Consider the following 15394-nt stretch of genomic DNA (forward strand, 5'->3'; position numbering starts at 1 on the left):
ATCATCCCTGAGCTCTGGCCTTGCTAGCTAGGAGTGATGGGAGTTGTAGCTCAACAACCTCTGAGGACCCACAGGTTGAGAAAGGCTGCCCTAGAAAGCCACGGCTAGTCAAGGTAGACAATCCTGAGCCAGCAACCTTCTGACTCAGGATAAGGCCACTTTCTACTTCCCTGTACTTTTCCCACATTGGTAAGGTGTTCCACACCTAGAATTCAAGCACCTGGGAGATATTACGTTGTGATTGCAAAGAAACCAAACTTATCTCATAGAACTGTAGAGTTGGAAGGGGTAACAAGGGTCCTTTAGTCCAGCTCTCAGGAATCTCAACCAGGTCAAAACATGGCCTGTGTGGGTTTTATAAATACAGTACTGGCTTCCAAAAACCAGAGGGAGTGCTTGTCTGCAGAATGCATGACAGAACAAGCCCTATTGGCTGAGAGGGTATAATTACGGATGCCTCTGAGATGTTCTCCAAGGAAGAACCAGTCTGACTCTCACAACTTTCCATGATTGCTCAAGCTCAATGCCGTGTCAAAGCGTCTTTTGGAGATGGAAGGAATTCCAATGATCCCATTCTGAGTTTCCCAAATGGTGTACTGGGAGCACCTGTGGACCTCCGTGCTGCAACCCACCCAGAGCTTTCCCATTCTCCCACCCACCCACACTGATTATGACATGGCCTTTTGGCTGGATCAAAGCCTGCAACGGCATGGAGAGTAGGGACTGTCTTCTCTGTGTGGAAAAGACCAGAAGAGATCTTGAGGGAAATTAGAAAGAGAGAAAAACTATTTCTCTCCCTCCAGCCCCTTGTGTGTTTATTCCTTCACATAACTCCCCACTGCCATCCCTAAACACTCACCCCAATCACTGGTATTGTCTTTTAAACTAAACTCTCAGCTGAGAGAGGAAGGAAACCCACTCATTTGCAAACGAGATTCACTTTGAGCCTTTGTGTTGCCTAAATGGCTCACCCCCAGACTCGCCCCTCAAAAGGAAATTACCTGACTTAATTAGTTTCTAACACATGTTGATTCCAAGGGATTGGAGAGTTGTCTAATACACAGTTTAAGAAGTTTGCCTAGCTTGATCAGCCTTTCACACATGCTAATTCCAGAGGATTAAAAGCGGCTAACACACATCTTAATACACACGGGTCTTAGTTACATTCTAACACTTGGGGAGTCTGATACATGGTCTTAACGCTCAAGCCTTAATGAAATGCTAGCACCTAGAAACCTATAACATTATCAAGAAAGGCAATTGTTTCACTGTTCATGAATGATCTGATGACCTAAATAGATGGCTGCTGTTGCCTGATGCAACCTGGTGCAAGATCATGAATGTTATGCGTCTCCTCCTGGGGACCAGATTTGTCCAAGGAGAAGGTGAACGAGTTCAGTGTGTGAGACAGATGCAATCCTGTACACACCTCCTCAAGAGTAACCCCCATAGAAATCAGTGGATGTTGACTTCTGAGTAAGCACCAGCAGGGCTGGGCTTTAAGCTTTTCTGGGGATCTGGTTTCTCTGTTGCCGCGTGGGAGGGACAGGAGGAAGAGGAAGAAGTAGTGAAATCCGAAATGTTACTCATTTTTAAACAGTATTTATTGAGTCACCATAGAATCTCATGGCATGCTATCGTAAAGTCACAAAGTCATGGTTGGTTGGCTGGTTGGTTGGTTGGTTAGTTAGCTAGCTAGTTAGTTAGTTAGTTGCGTGTGTAGGTCCCCAGGCCACCCCTCAAATAACTTCACACATAACATGTAATTTAGTTTTGGTTTTGGGGCACTATTTTGGCCACAACTTTATTAAAATACAAAATCAGTGAGTAGTTGTTTAGACATTGGTTATGACTATCTGTCCCCCCGCCTGGGACAGAACTGACATCCCGAGGTCCGATCGGTAGCCAGTAGAAGGGAAAGTCAAACTTGGGGGTCATTTGAGCTAAGCGTCGGACCCACGCCACTCACCCCAGCAGCTCCCCGAAGGCTTGCCGGCCCGGTCCTATGACAAGGGTTCCCATGACAGGGATTGGGCAGCCCTGGTCCCATGACAGGGATTGGACGAAATCGTGGCAAGCCCCAGGATTCCTTTAGCGGAATTCCCTTCAGCGCAATAGGAGGGGCAGGCACAGCCTATCCTGACCCCTCCACCACCAGCATATTATAACCAATGCCTAACCGCAACCTTACAAGTTGTGACAAATTGCTGAGTAGTAGGCAAAAACCAAATGGCACAGCCAATCACCAAATGGCAAAATTCCTACTAGGCCCCTGCGCCAAGGCAGACGACCCCATGACAGGCAAAGCAAGGTCAACCGGAAAAGAGGGCGGGTGGGCGGGTGATCCGATGCACTCTGCAAAGAGAAAGAGAAACCAGAGTGCACCAATATTTAAAGACTATGGTCCCACCCACCCACCCAATTTGCATCATACAATTTGCCCCAGCAACCCGGTTATCCAATCACAATGCCAGGCAACAACTATTAACCTGCCTGGCAACAAGAGGCCTGGCCCGGTGGCCTACACCGCAACACGTGCTCTCATTTATTGGAGAACACGCTTTATTGCATCTATATCTCACCTTTTTCTCCAAGGAGCTCCAGGTGGCACACATGGTCTTCATTTATTCTCACAACAACCCTGTGAGGTAGGTTAGGCTGAGAGGCAGTGGCTGGCCAAAGGCCACCCAGTGACAGCTTCATGGCCAAGAGAGAGAAACCCAGCCAGATGGGCAGGGTATAATTATTATTATTATTATTATTATTAATCACATCCTGGTCTCCCAAGTACTAGTCTGATACTCTAACCACTACACCACACTGGTTATGACAGGGGTGAAAGAACTGGTCATCGTTCAGTTAAGGTTGTGTGCTTAGGAACATTGGGTTGTAGCCCACAGTCTTACTCAGAGCCAACCCACTGAAATGAATAGACAGGACTCATTTCAGCTAATTTCAATGGGTAGAACTTAGCTGGAGACAACTAAAGATTCCGTTCTTCATTGACGGACAAAATAAGCACAAACAGTGGTGCAGTGTTCAAGGGGAACAAGGGGTTGAAGACACGTTACGATATTATTATTATTATTATTATTATTATTATTATTATTATTATTAATCATAATAATAATAATAATTCAATTTATACACTGTGCTATACTAGGGGGTATATGTAGCAAGGTCCCTGTCTCCACTCTCTTACAGCCACCAGATCAGCGTGAAAAGGAACCTTTTTAGTCACTAAGAACTCTTCTCGCCCTTTGTGCCGAATAGAGCCCATTCAACTGAAAATAGTGGAATCAGTCACAAAGGATCGGCTCTGAGGGCCACTCTGGAGCAGGTGGAGGGGAAGAATAAAGCTGCTGAGGAACAGATTTTCTGTATTCTCCAAAGCTAAGCCTTTGGGAACAGCGGAAACTCAAGGTGCTTCAGCTTCAAGAGAAAGGCGTGCAAGTTCTGGAACGTCCACACAACTCTAGAAGTCACTCCAGAAGTCGATGTTGAAGAACTCCAAATTGTTTGCCCAGGAATGTGCAGAGAACATGGCAGATTTAGCAGAAAGGGAACACGAGGAGTTCTATATTGAGTGTTGCAATGCGTCCCCATTTGTTATTATTGTATAATAGCGTAATTATAAGATATAATCATATGATCTTGGAAGGTTAAATAATCTTAGAAGGGGTGTGTCAGATAGATAGATAGATAGATAGATAGATAGATAGATAGATAGACAAATAAATAAATAAATGTGTTTGTTTGTTTGTTGTATTTATATACCATCTCTTCCTCCAAAGAGCTCAAGGTGGCGTATGTGGTTCTCCCTCTTCTCATTTAAAGCCCCACAACAACCTTGTGGGGTAGGTTAGGCTAAGAGACAGCAGCAGCTGTCCCTTGAAGTCGCACACAGTTTCATGACTGAGAGGGGATTTGAAAAAGCAGAGACATCACCTTGCCAACAAAGGTCCGTTTAGTTCAAGCTCTGGTTTTCCCAGTAGTGATGTATGGAAGTGAGAGCTGGACCATAAAGAAAGCTGATGGATGCTTTTGAATTCTGGTGCTGGAGGAGACTCTTGAGAGTCCCATGGACTGCAAGAAGATCCAACCTCTCCATTCTGAAGGAAATCTGCCCTGAGTGCTCACTGGAAGGACAGATCCTGAAGCTGAGGCTCCAAGACTTTGGCCACCTCATGAGAAGAGAAGACTCCCTGGAAAAGACCCTGATGTTGGGAAAGACGGAGGGCACAAAGAGAAGGGGACGACAGAGGACGAGATGGTGGGACAGTGTTCTCGAAGAGATCAGCATGAGTTTGACCAAACTGCGGGAGGCAGTGGAAGACAGGGGTGCCTGGCATGCTCTGGTCCATGGGGCCACGAAGAGTCGGACACGACTAAATGACTAAACAACAACAACTCTGCCCAGGTCCTGGTCCAGCACTCTATCTACTACACCACACTGGTTCTCACCGGTTGCTGTTCTGAATGGTCCCTTCACTTCTAAATTTTCCACTTCTCCTCAGAGCCTGAATATTGTCTCTGGAGCAGCCGAGATTCAGCAAACACAGCAGCTGCTTGGCGCTGCCAGAAATTAATTGCCTTCACCCACTGCTGAGCAAAAAGTGTTTCCCCCCATTCTGGCATTCCCATTTCCCTAGGAAGCTGATGTCACTCAGTTGGAAGCTTGACCAGGCGCCCTTCACAGGGGTGGCCATGGCTGCCCCACCCAATTCATCTTGCCTGTCTTGTTTCACCGGTAGGTACATTTGCAAGTCACCTGAGAGTTTTCTGTATGCGCTGGCTTCAGGCCGAGCAATTGTGCAACAATGCATTAGTTCAGGGCAGGAATGAGTAACCCATCAAATAAATTACTCCATCAGGTTTCTCATAGGGCAGAACATTTACATTTACGGCTATGGTGGCGCACCTAACCTATGCATTGTCTGTGTTATCATACCATGGGCATGGGGACACAGGAGAAAATCATTCATTCATGGGTATATGAACCCTAGTCTCCTTGGTCCTAGTCCGGCACTGTAGCCACTCTACTACACTGCCTCAAAATTCACATATCAATGCATAAAAAAAGAGACAGAAGACGCTTATGAATAAACTGGCACACACACACTTTGATTGACGAACACATGAATTAGTCTCAACTGTTCAACCCAATTAGAACATTCCCTTTCATGGTTATCACAAAACGGTGTACATTTTGTCTGCGCTAGCAGTAATTCCCCATAAACCAACAAATGCTGACATTCATTCAATCAGTCTATCTCTTTATTGCAGCCAATGACCCATACCCAAACAGAACCTTTGAACCAGGCGTTTACCCAGGTTTGGGTTCCTTGGAATGAAGGTCAGTGGAGACGGTGGTGTCTTTAGAATATAGGGTTTTATTTACACATATATACAACCTGGATGGGACGCGGGTGGCACTATGGTCTAAACCACAGAGCCTAGGCCTTGCCGATCAGAAGGTCAGCGGTTCGATTCCCCGCGATGGGGTGAGCTCCCATTGCTCAGTCCCAGCTCATGTCAACCTAGCAGTTTGAAAGCACATCAGGTGCAAGTAGATAAATAGGTACCACTCTGGCGGGAAGGTAAATGGCGTTTCTGTGCGCTGCTCTGGTTCGCCAGAAGCTGCTTAGTCCTGCTTGCCACATGACCCAGAAGCTGTACGCCGGCTCCCTCAGCCAATAAAGCGAGATGAGCGCCGCAACCCCAGAGTCATCCGCAACTGGACCTAACGGTCAGGGGTCCTTTTACCTTTATATACAACCTGGGCATAGGGTGGTCTCACAGCCTTAACACCCCCAACGGATTTTGCTTCTTTTTTGGTCACAGCTTTGGGTGCAACACAGAACAAGCCCATCTCTGTGCCTCCGGCTTCCAGCCTGATTCCAGCTCAGTTCAGCCACGTGACTTGGCTATTATTCCACTACCTATCAGCTGAGCCATTAGGCTAGAGCAGCAATGTCCAACCGGTCGACTGCGATCAACAGGTAGATTCCCTGAAGATCGCGGTTGATCACTGCCGATCGCGGGCTAAATATTGATCTTGGGGGAATTGTTGAATTCCTGTCTCTGCCCCCGCCACCATCTCTTTGTCCTACCATCGCATAAATTGTGCACTATGTTGTCGTATGCTGCCGACGATTGTGGAAGCGTTAGTAGGCTTCAGCGCCTCCCTCCCCCAAAAGCTGAACAACTCTGCCCCCACCACAAGAAAACCTCAACAACTGTGGGCAGTTACAGCCAGGTTCTTTTATACTGGGAAGAGATCATCATCTCTTGAGAGTTGGATGTGCCTTGGCTAGAGGTAACCATCACTTAGTTGTACTTTCAGCAACCTGGCTCATTCTTTTGGGATGCTGATGAGGACATTGAAGTGGCCAGTTGAGATCATTGTCTTACAGAGAAACTTGTCTGACCCATTTGTCAACTTCCCCTATTAGATTCTAAACCTCTTTGAGCAGAGGACCCCAAGAATTGAAAGAGGGCTTCATCCAGACTGAACCCACAAACCCACAACAATAACACCAAACAAAGCAAAATAGGGAACCACTACAATAACGGGTGGCGCTGTGGTCTAAACCACAGAGCCTAGGGTTTGCTGATCAGAAGGTCGGCAGTTCGAATCCCCACGACGGGGTGAGCTCCTGTTGCTCGGTCCCTGCTCCTGCCAACCTAACAGTTCAAAAGCACGTCAAAGTGCAAGCAGATAAATAGGTACCGCTCCGGTGGGAAGGTAAATGGCATTTCCGAGAGCTGCTCTGGTTCGCTAGGAGCAGCTTAGTCCTGCTGGCCACATGACCCGGAAGCTGTACACCAGCTCCCTCGGCCAATAAAGCGAGATGAGCGCCGCCACCCCAGAGTCATCTGTGACTGGACCTAATGGTCAGGGGTCCCTTTACCTTTACAATAAAATGACTAAGAAGTGTTTCATGCTATAGAACATCAGACATGGAAAGTAAAATTATAAGTTTACTAAAATTAGTCCGTGGTGAGTTTTAAAGGTAGCAGTAGAACCTTTAGCCATCCTGGAGGAGATGTGTGTTTTGATCTGAAAGGAGTTTTTTAAAAAGCACAAAATGCATCCAGTCATTTTGGGAATTTCAATTAAAAATGAGTTCATTAAAAATCTTACGTATAACACGATAAAGAGAGCAATGTAGAAGAACAGAAGATATTGATTCTAACTCTCCAGATTCACAGAGGCATTTATGTTGATAATATGGAATTTTCCTTCACCGCCATTGTTGGAAGAACATTTAAATGTGCCAGAGTAAAGATTGTATCTGAACTGAGAGCAAATTAAGATTGTTTGCTGGTTTACAGGGCTTAAATGCCCTGTCAATTAGCATGTTGCTGGATGTTAAGCCTAGATCATATGGGCATTTAGCATCTGAATATTGCTCTGACCAATTCATTTCCCATAAGGAATGTTGACATGGTTATTTGAATATTTATGCTCCTCTTCCGCTTCTTACATTGATATTTACACTCCTCTTCCTCTAATGAGATCAAGAGAGTTTAAATGGCCCTTCCGTCTTTTAGCCTCACATCAATATTATGAGTTAGGATAGTCTACAAGAATTTTCCAATGTCTCTGAGTAAGCTTTGGTTTTTTTAGTAATTCCCTGAGCCTTGCTCTCCCTTCTCCTATGCTCTAGGGGCCATGTGATAATGCTTCATGCTTAAGAACATTAGGAGAGCTAGGCTGGATCAGGTCAATGGCCAGTCTAGTCTAGCAAGCATTCTGTTCTCACTGAAGCCAAACAGATTCATGCTTAATGCCTTTTCATTATTTTTTAGGGAAGCCAGTGGGAAATCTCAAAATTTACCAGTAAATCTCAAGACTAACTGAAAGCTCTTGGTTAACTCTCTGGTGATTTCAGAAACCCTATGAATTGACTGGCAATTCCTTAAAATATTTAGAAAGCTAATGTACCAACGCTTGGGTGTCAACCACAGCTTTAAATGAAACGGAGAAAAGCCACCATCTGAAAAAGAAATCAACAACCCTGGTTTGTAGACATTGTAAGTCCTACTCTGAGTAGGACCTTTGGAATTAATGAGCTTGCCTAGCTTAGGTTCATGATTTTCAATGGGTCTGCTCTGCCTAGGACTCAGTTGGAGACACCCCTCAGTGATAAAAACCTTGTCAGATTTCAAATACTTGTAGATGTTTGTTTTATATCACACGCATGAAGGCTAAAATCAGAAGTGGTTTCAGAGTAGCACAACTGGTTTGTCCACACTGGGCACCATGCTGCAGGGGGTGCCACAACAATGCCATAGAACAGAGTGCAAGAGGTGTAGGGGCACACAATTTTATCGTCAGACGGGGCACCGCTAAAATTTGAGAACCCAAAGTCCACCACTGCTAACAGCAGACAAACATTTTGGTGCTGTGGCACCAGCTCAAATGCTGTTACCCATCAAGGAAGGGGTTAAGTTTACTGCATGTACTGTATTAAAAGAAAATATTATGAAAATGATGTATAGATGGTACTTAACCCTGGTGAAATTAGCAAAGATGTATCATACAAATGATAATTTATGTTGGAAATGCAAAGAAAAAGAAGGTACTTTCTATCATATGTGGTGGATGTGTCCTAAAGTGAAAGACTTCTGGGAAAAGATAGATAATGTGTTTTTAAAAATGTTGAAAAATACATTTGTTAAGAAACCAGAAGCCTTTTTAATTGGAATAATAGGATTGGAATTGCCCAAAAAAGATGTTAGATTATTTTTGTATGCCACTACAGCGGCAAGACTGCTATTAGCGAAAAATTGGAAATCTCAAGAAATACCAATGGTAGAAGGATGGCAGATGAAGATGTTGGAGTTTTTGGAGCTGGCAGACCTGACTGGAAGAATCCGCGATCAGGAAGAAGAGGAATACCAAGAAGATTGGAAGAAATTTAAAGATTATCTAGCTTAGTAATATAAGATAGTTAGAAAATACTTGAAAGTATCTGATAGGCCTAGGACTGGAATATGAATGTTGTATAGTAATATGGATTTAAGTCAAAAAAGAAAGGAGATGAAGATAGTTAGTTGAAGGAGTTAACTGTATTAGAAAGAGGATTTTGGAGAACTGCTAAAAAGGAGATACAATGAAATTCAGTTAGGGGGGAATCGAGGAAGTCAGACTACAATGAAAGTTAACTTGGATTTCAGAAAGTAATGACTGTTTTTACTCTTTTTTCTTTTTTTCCCTTTTAGTATTGTAAGATGTTTTGTTTTATGTTTTTACATGTTAAATTTGTTATAAATGCGGAAAAGCAATAAAAAATTTGATTAAAAAAAAACATCAAATGCTGTTACCCATCAACATTTGACGCCTGAAGCCTAATGTTGGGGCCGGCCCTGAAAAGGCAAAATACCGTATTTTTCGTTCTATAGGACGCACATTTTCCCCTCCAAAAATTAAGGGGAAATGTGTGTGCGTCCTATAGAGCGAATGCAGGCTGTGCCGCTAAGCCCAAACCCAGAACAGGAAGACGGAGCACTGCGGAGCGCTCCGTCTCGCTGTTCTAGCTTGGGGATGGCTGCGCGCACAGCCTCTCCAGGGCAGCGGGGTGCCTTCACCCCGCTGTCCTGCAGAGGCTAGCAAGGCTGTTCCCAAGCCAGAACAGCAAGACGGAGGGCTCCGTCTCGCTGCTCTAGCTTGTGGGGATGGCTGTTCTAGCTTGGGGATGGCAGATTCCCCCACCGCCAGCCTCACAAGCTCTGGTGAATGTACCGTACCTTGAACGCACCTTGTTTTAGAGGGGGAAAACAAGAAAAAAAATTTTTTCCCTGTTTTCCCCCTCCTATGGTCCGGTGCGTCCTATGGTCCAGTGCGTCCAATGGAGTGAAAAATACAGTATTTTGTGGCCAACGCAATGCAGGTCAAGCTTGGGTTTCCAGATATTACCTAGGAAATCAGCTGCAGAACGTGAGTGTAAGTGCATTGGTAGAACACAGAGAAGTCCAATTCAAACATTATGTCCTCGCGTGATCACTAGTGGTGGGATTGGTGTGCTAGCTAGAGCTTCATTTTGTCCCCAGTCCCGAGGAACAGAACAATTGTAGACGATCTGTTCCAGTGCTAGGATTTTTAATCAGTTCAATCCATCATTGATTCCATTCTGGAAAGAAGTTTCAGGCAAATGATCCACAACCGTCAGCATTCAATAGACACCTGCTTCCTGTCTCTTCCTCTTGTTTTCCTAATTCAGAGTCTGGTACGTCCTGTCTGGGAGTTGATTCGGGCAAGGTAAATATCCTCACGCAAAAATGCCACAACGGATATTGTCGGCTGATTGGGAACACTGTTCAGCTGGGCTTAATTAATCATTGTGCAAACTCAGAGGCATAAGAAATGCGTCGTCTGCACCGACTTGCCTAAAGGGGACGGGTGATGTTGTTGACTCAGCACGAATCTGTGCTGCGCTCATGGGCTACGTGGGAAGCTGGTTGCAAAAGCTGAAGGAATGCATCTACAAGCAGATACGCGGCAAAACGCATTTCTGCCCTTATCGCCAGGTGAGGTCATTGTTTATCTCCTAGTATGGAAAAATGCAAAACACTCTTTGCAAACGACATTAATGAAGATGCATCCGGGTCGCGTGCCTGTAGCCATCCATATGAATATGTCACAGCGCTACAATTCCCATCACCCCAGACCATGTGACTATGGTGGCTGGGACTTATGGGAGCACAACAGTCTCTTGGAGGGGTTACATACTCCCCACCGCTTGAGATACAACAAGGAGAAAGCAAAGGGGGGGATTTTGGAATGACGACCAAACAGTAGCAATGGTAAACAATCGATCTCTTTATTACAGCCAATAACCAGTACTTGGAAATTAGTTTGAACTTGAAGATTCCTTCTCAAAGTGAGAGAGTTTGATGGAAGAGGGAAGCAGAATTCAGACTGGGTGGATGGCTGGATTGCACACACCTCAGTTATTTCACAGAATAATAGAATCACAGAATTGTGGAGTTGGAAGGGACCCTGAGGGTCATCTAGTCCAACCCCCTGCGATGCAGGAATCCTGACCACAGCTGTCCCTTGGTGGGCTCAAACCACCAACCTTCTGGTTAAGGGCCAGATTCACTGACCAATTGTGCCAATATAGAGAGAGAAAGAGCAAGAGAGAGAGAGAGAGATGAAAGTAGAGTCATACCTCATCTTATGTTTGCTTCATGTTACGTTGTTTCAGGTTACATCTCACGGTGACCCAGGAGTACCGGAAAGGGTTACTTCTGGGTCTCTCTGCTCGTGCTTCACGCATGCGTACACGTGCCAAATCGCGCCACGCACCTGCGCAGATACGGCGCTTCCGGTTGCGCTCTTTTCATGTGGCGAATGCGCCTCCAGAACGGATCCTGTTTATATATATATATATATGATATTTATTAAATTTTTCCAAAGATACAAAAAAAAGCACAAAAACTGCAAAACAAGTTATTCAAATACTGAATAAACAAAAAAGAGAAAAAAGAACAAAAGAAATAAAAAAAACAAAAACCCAAGAATGCATATAAAATACCCCCTTCCCCACCCCACCAACACAAAAATTAAACTAATCACAAAAACAAAAACATTCAAAACAAAACAAAGAGAAAATTCCATTTTTCAAATTCCATCTTTCATAACTTGGTTCTTCAGCCTCCTCCCACCTCCCTCTTTGTATTCCAGTTGTTAATCAAGTCAGCAAATTCCTTCCAACTTTCACTGCTTATTCGCTTATTCACTTTAACCCATTTAAGCCTTATTTCCGGAACGGATCCTGTTTGCAACCAGAGGTACCACTGTAATGAAAGCACCAGAAAGCACTGAGGTTAGTTTATTATTATTATTTATTATTTATTTGTTAAATACAGTCGTGCCTCGGCTCCCGAACGCCTTGGGAGCTGAACATTCCAGCTCCTGAATGATCAAAACCCAGAAATGATTGTTCCAGTTTTGCAAAAATTCTTTTGGAACCCGAACGTCCAACGGGGCTTCCGCAGCTTCCGATTGGCTGCAGGAGTTTCCTGCAGCCAATCAGAAGCCATGCTTTGGAATTTGAACAGACTTCCAGAACGGATTCTGTTTGACTTCTGAGGTACGACTGTAGATTTATAATCCATCTTCCATCCAAGGAGTTCAAGGTGACACACACCGTTCTCCTTCTCCTCATGCTATCCTTACAACAACTCTGCAAGGTAGCTTAAGGATCATAGAATCATAGAATCATAGAGTTGGAAGAGACCACAAGGGCCATCGAGTCCAACCCCCTGCCAAGCAGGAAACACCTTCAGAGCACTCCTGACATATTGTTGTCAAGCCTCTGCTTAAAGACCTCCAAAGAAGGAGACTCCACCACACTCCTTGGCAGCAAATTCCACTGTCGAACAGCTCTTACTGTCAGGAAGTTCTTCCTAATGTTTAGGTGGAATCTTCTTTCTTGTAGTTTTGATCCATTGCTCCGTGTCCGCTTCTCTGGAGCAGCAGAAAACAACCTTTCTCCCTCCTCTATGTGACATCCTTTTATATATTTGAACATGGCTATCATATCACCCCTTAACCTCCTCTTCTCCAGGCTAAACATGCCCAGCTCCCTTAGCCGTTCCTCATAAGGCATCGTTTCCAGGCCTTTGACCATTTGGGTTGCCCTCCTCCAAAATGGATGGGAGACTGTGACTGGCCCAATGAGTTTCATGGCTCAGTAAGGATTCCGACCCTGGTCTCCCAAGTCCTTTTCCAGCCCTCTAACCACTGCACCACACTGCCTCTGGAATGTACACACTGGACATATCAATACTGCATGGTCTCAACCTAGAGGACAGAATCATAGAATTGTAGAGTTTGAAGGGACCTTCTCAACTAAAGCAGCTTTGAATTGCATTCGTGTTTTTGGCTGCTGCTGCATTGCTTGGCCTCATTTAACGAAGGTGCATCTGAGCTCTTATATGAGAGCAAATGATGGCAGCAGAAGCCAAAGCTTTTTGGTGTAAGAATTTAAAATGGGGGAGGGGGTTGGACACTGTAATAAAGACATACACACCCTGTCCTTCACCAATACAGAAACAAGCAGGGCAGGATACAGCCCACATAATTAAAACAACCATTCCAATCATAGAATAAACAGCTCATACTAAAATAAACCATCAAACAAAGTAGCTAAAGAAACAACAGAGATTATGAAACAATAATCAAATTACAAAACTCAAAATGCCTGAGAAAATAAAAACATCTTCACCCAACACTGAAATTAGTAGTAGTAGTAATACTTATTAAACTTATTTGTCACTTTCTTACAAAAGCAGCTCAGAGTGACTCACAACAATAAATAAACACATAGATTTAGCCTTTAGAAAAATCTAAAAGCCATCCTATTTTTAAAAGGCAGGGTTTAAACACTCTGCATACTCAATGAGGGTGCAGGTAATTAAAAGCCAATGGCCTGGTGGGAAAGAAATGTTGTTGGGGTTTTTTTACTGATGCCTGAATTGATCTCTGTTTTTAATCTTCTTGTAAGGTTTTTATGGATTCATGATTTACTGCTATAAACTACATGTAACATAAAGGAACCCCTGACCATTAGGTCCAGTCATGGCCGACTCTGGGGTTGCGGCGCTCATCTCGCTTTACTGGCAGAGGGAGCCGGCGTACAGCTTCCGGGTCATGTGGTCAGCATGACTAAACCGCTTCTGGCGAACCACAGCAGCGCACGGAAATGCCGTTTACCTTCTCGCCAGAGCGGTACCTATTTATTTACTTGCACTGGTGTGCTTTCGAACTGCTAGGTTGGCAGGACATGTGACATAGTGCTATTTAAATATTTGTATAAATAAATAAATGTAATGATGGTGCCAGGCAAGTCTGCCTGGGAAGAGCATTTCACAAGCAGGGAGTCATCAATTGCCACCTCTAAGACCTCCCATGGAGCGAGGCTCTCAGATAACAATCAAAACAACTCCATTTGAGCCCATTGCACATGTAAAATACCCTTTTCTAACCTCTGGTGTCCAACCTCTAGGCATCAACTCCCATCATCCTTGACTGTTCACCGGGCTGGCTGGGGGCTGATGGGACTTGGAGTCCAGCAACAACATCTGGAAGGAAACATGAGGTTGAGGGAGGCTGGAATAAGGAGAGGGCATTTCACTGGTTATGTGTCCAGATCCAGGTTGGGTCAAGCCCTGGGATCACCCCAGATTGGACTGGGGCAAATTTGAACTATTAGTGCATTGTGATCTTGTGGTTACTAGGTTACGAAACTAAAGTTTGACAGGCTGAGATGGTGGTTTTCTACAGGTAGGCAAAAGGTATTCCACATAGGTCATCTTAGGACAGTCATACCTCATGTTACATCCGCTTCATGTTACATTCTTTCAGGTTACATCCCACGGCCACCCAGAAGTACCGGAAAGGGTTACTTCCAGGTTTTGCCACTCGCGCATGCACAGAAGCGCAAAATGATGTCACGCGCATGCACAGAAGTGGTGGATCGCAACCCGCACGTGCGCAGACGCACCACTGTGGGTTGCGCTCTTTTCATGTTGCGAACAGGCCTCTGCAATCAGAGGTACCACTGTACAGTTGCTTAGCAGTTACAACAAGACCTGGGAGGCCATAATTCAAATCCCCACTCAGCCATGAAGCTCCTTAGGTGTCCCCGTCTCTCTTGCCCTTACCTTTCTCACACGGTTGTTGTGGGGAGGAAATGTTGAGTGGGGAGAACTATATGTGCCCCTTAAACTCCTTGGGGGAAATGGGGGTGTAAGTATAATTAATTAATTAATGAACAAAACACTCAGACCTGTCACAAATCTTCCGTGACCCTATTTTCCAGGGACTGATTTACAGAAGCCATCACGGTTTCCAATTTGATCCTGGAATGTCCCTCTTTTCTTTAGGATGTCCCTATTTTCAAAGAAGAAATGTTGGAGGGTAGGGAGTTTTGTGACTCCCGAGCCAAAGAGTTAAGGAACTATGCAACCTATAGAAGATATCTGAAGGTAGCCCTGTATAGAGAAGGTTTTTTAAAAAAATGTTTAATGTTTTATTATATTTTTACATATGTTGGAAGCTTCCCAGTCAGATGGGCAAGGTAGAAATAAATTATTATTATTATTATTATTATTATTATTATTAGTCAGAGTGAGTGGAGGGAGAAGGACCTCACTGGGGACTCAGACAGATGTTGTTTTTGTCAAGATGGGGGGCCTCCATTGCCCCCCCCCAATCCTGTGGGCAGCTGCCCACCTGCTGCTCCAGGAATGTGCTGGCTCCACCTTGCGCTCGCTGTGCTACTTCTTCATAGCTGTAGATGCAGGTGCCACTGTGGTCTAAACCACTGAGCCTCTTGGGCTTGCCGATCAGAAGGTTGGCAGTTTGAATCCCCATGAT

This window comes from Podarcis tiliguerta, assembly GCF_965153285.1.
Source record: "Podarcis tiliguerta genome assembly, chromosome: 16".
Taxonomy (NCBI): domain Eukaryota; kingdom Metazoa; phylum Chordata; class Lepidosauria; order Squamata; family Lacertidae; genus Podarcis; species Podarcis tiliguerta.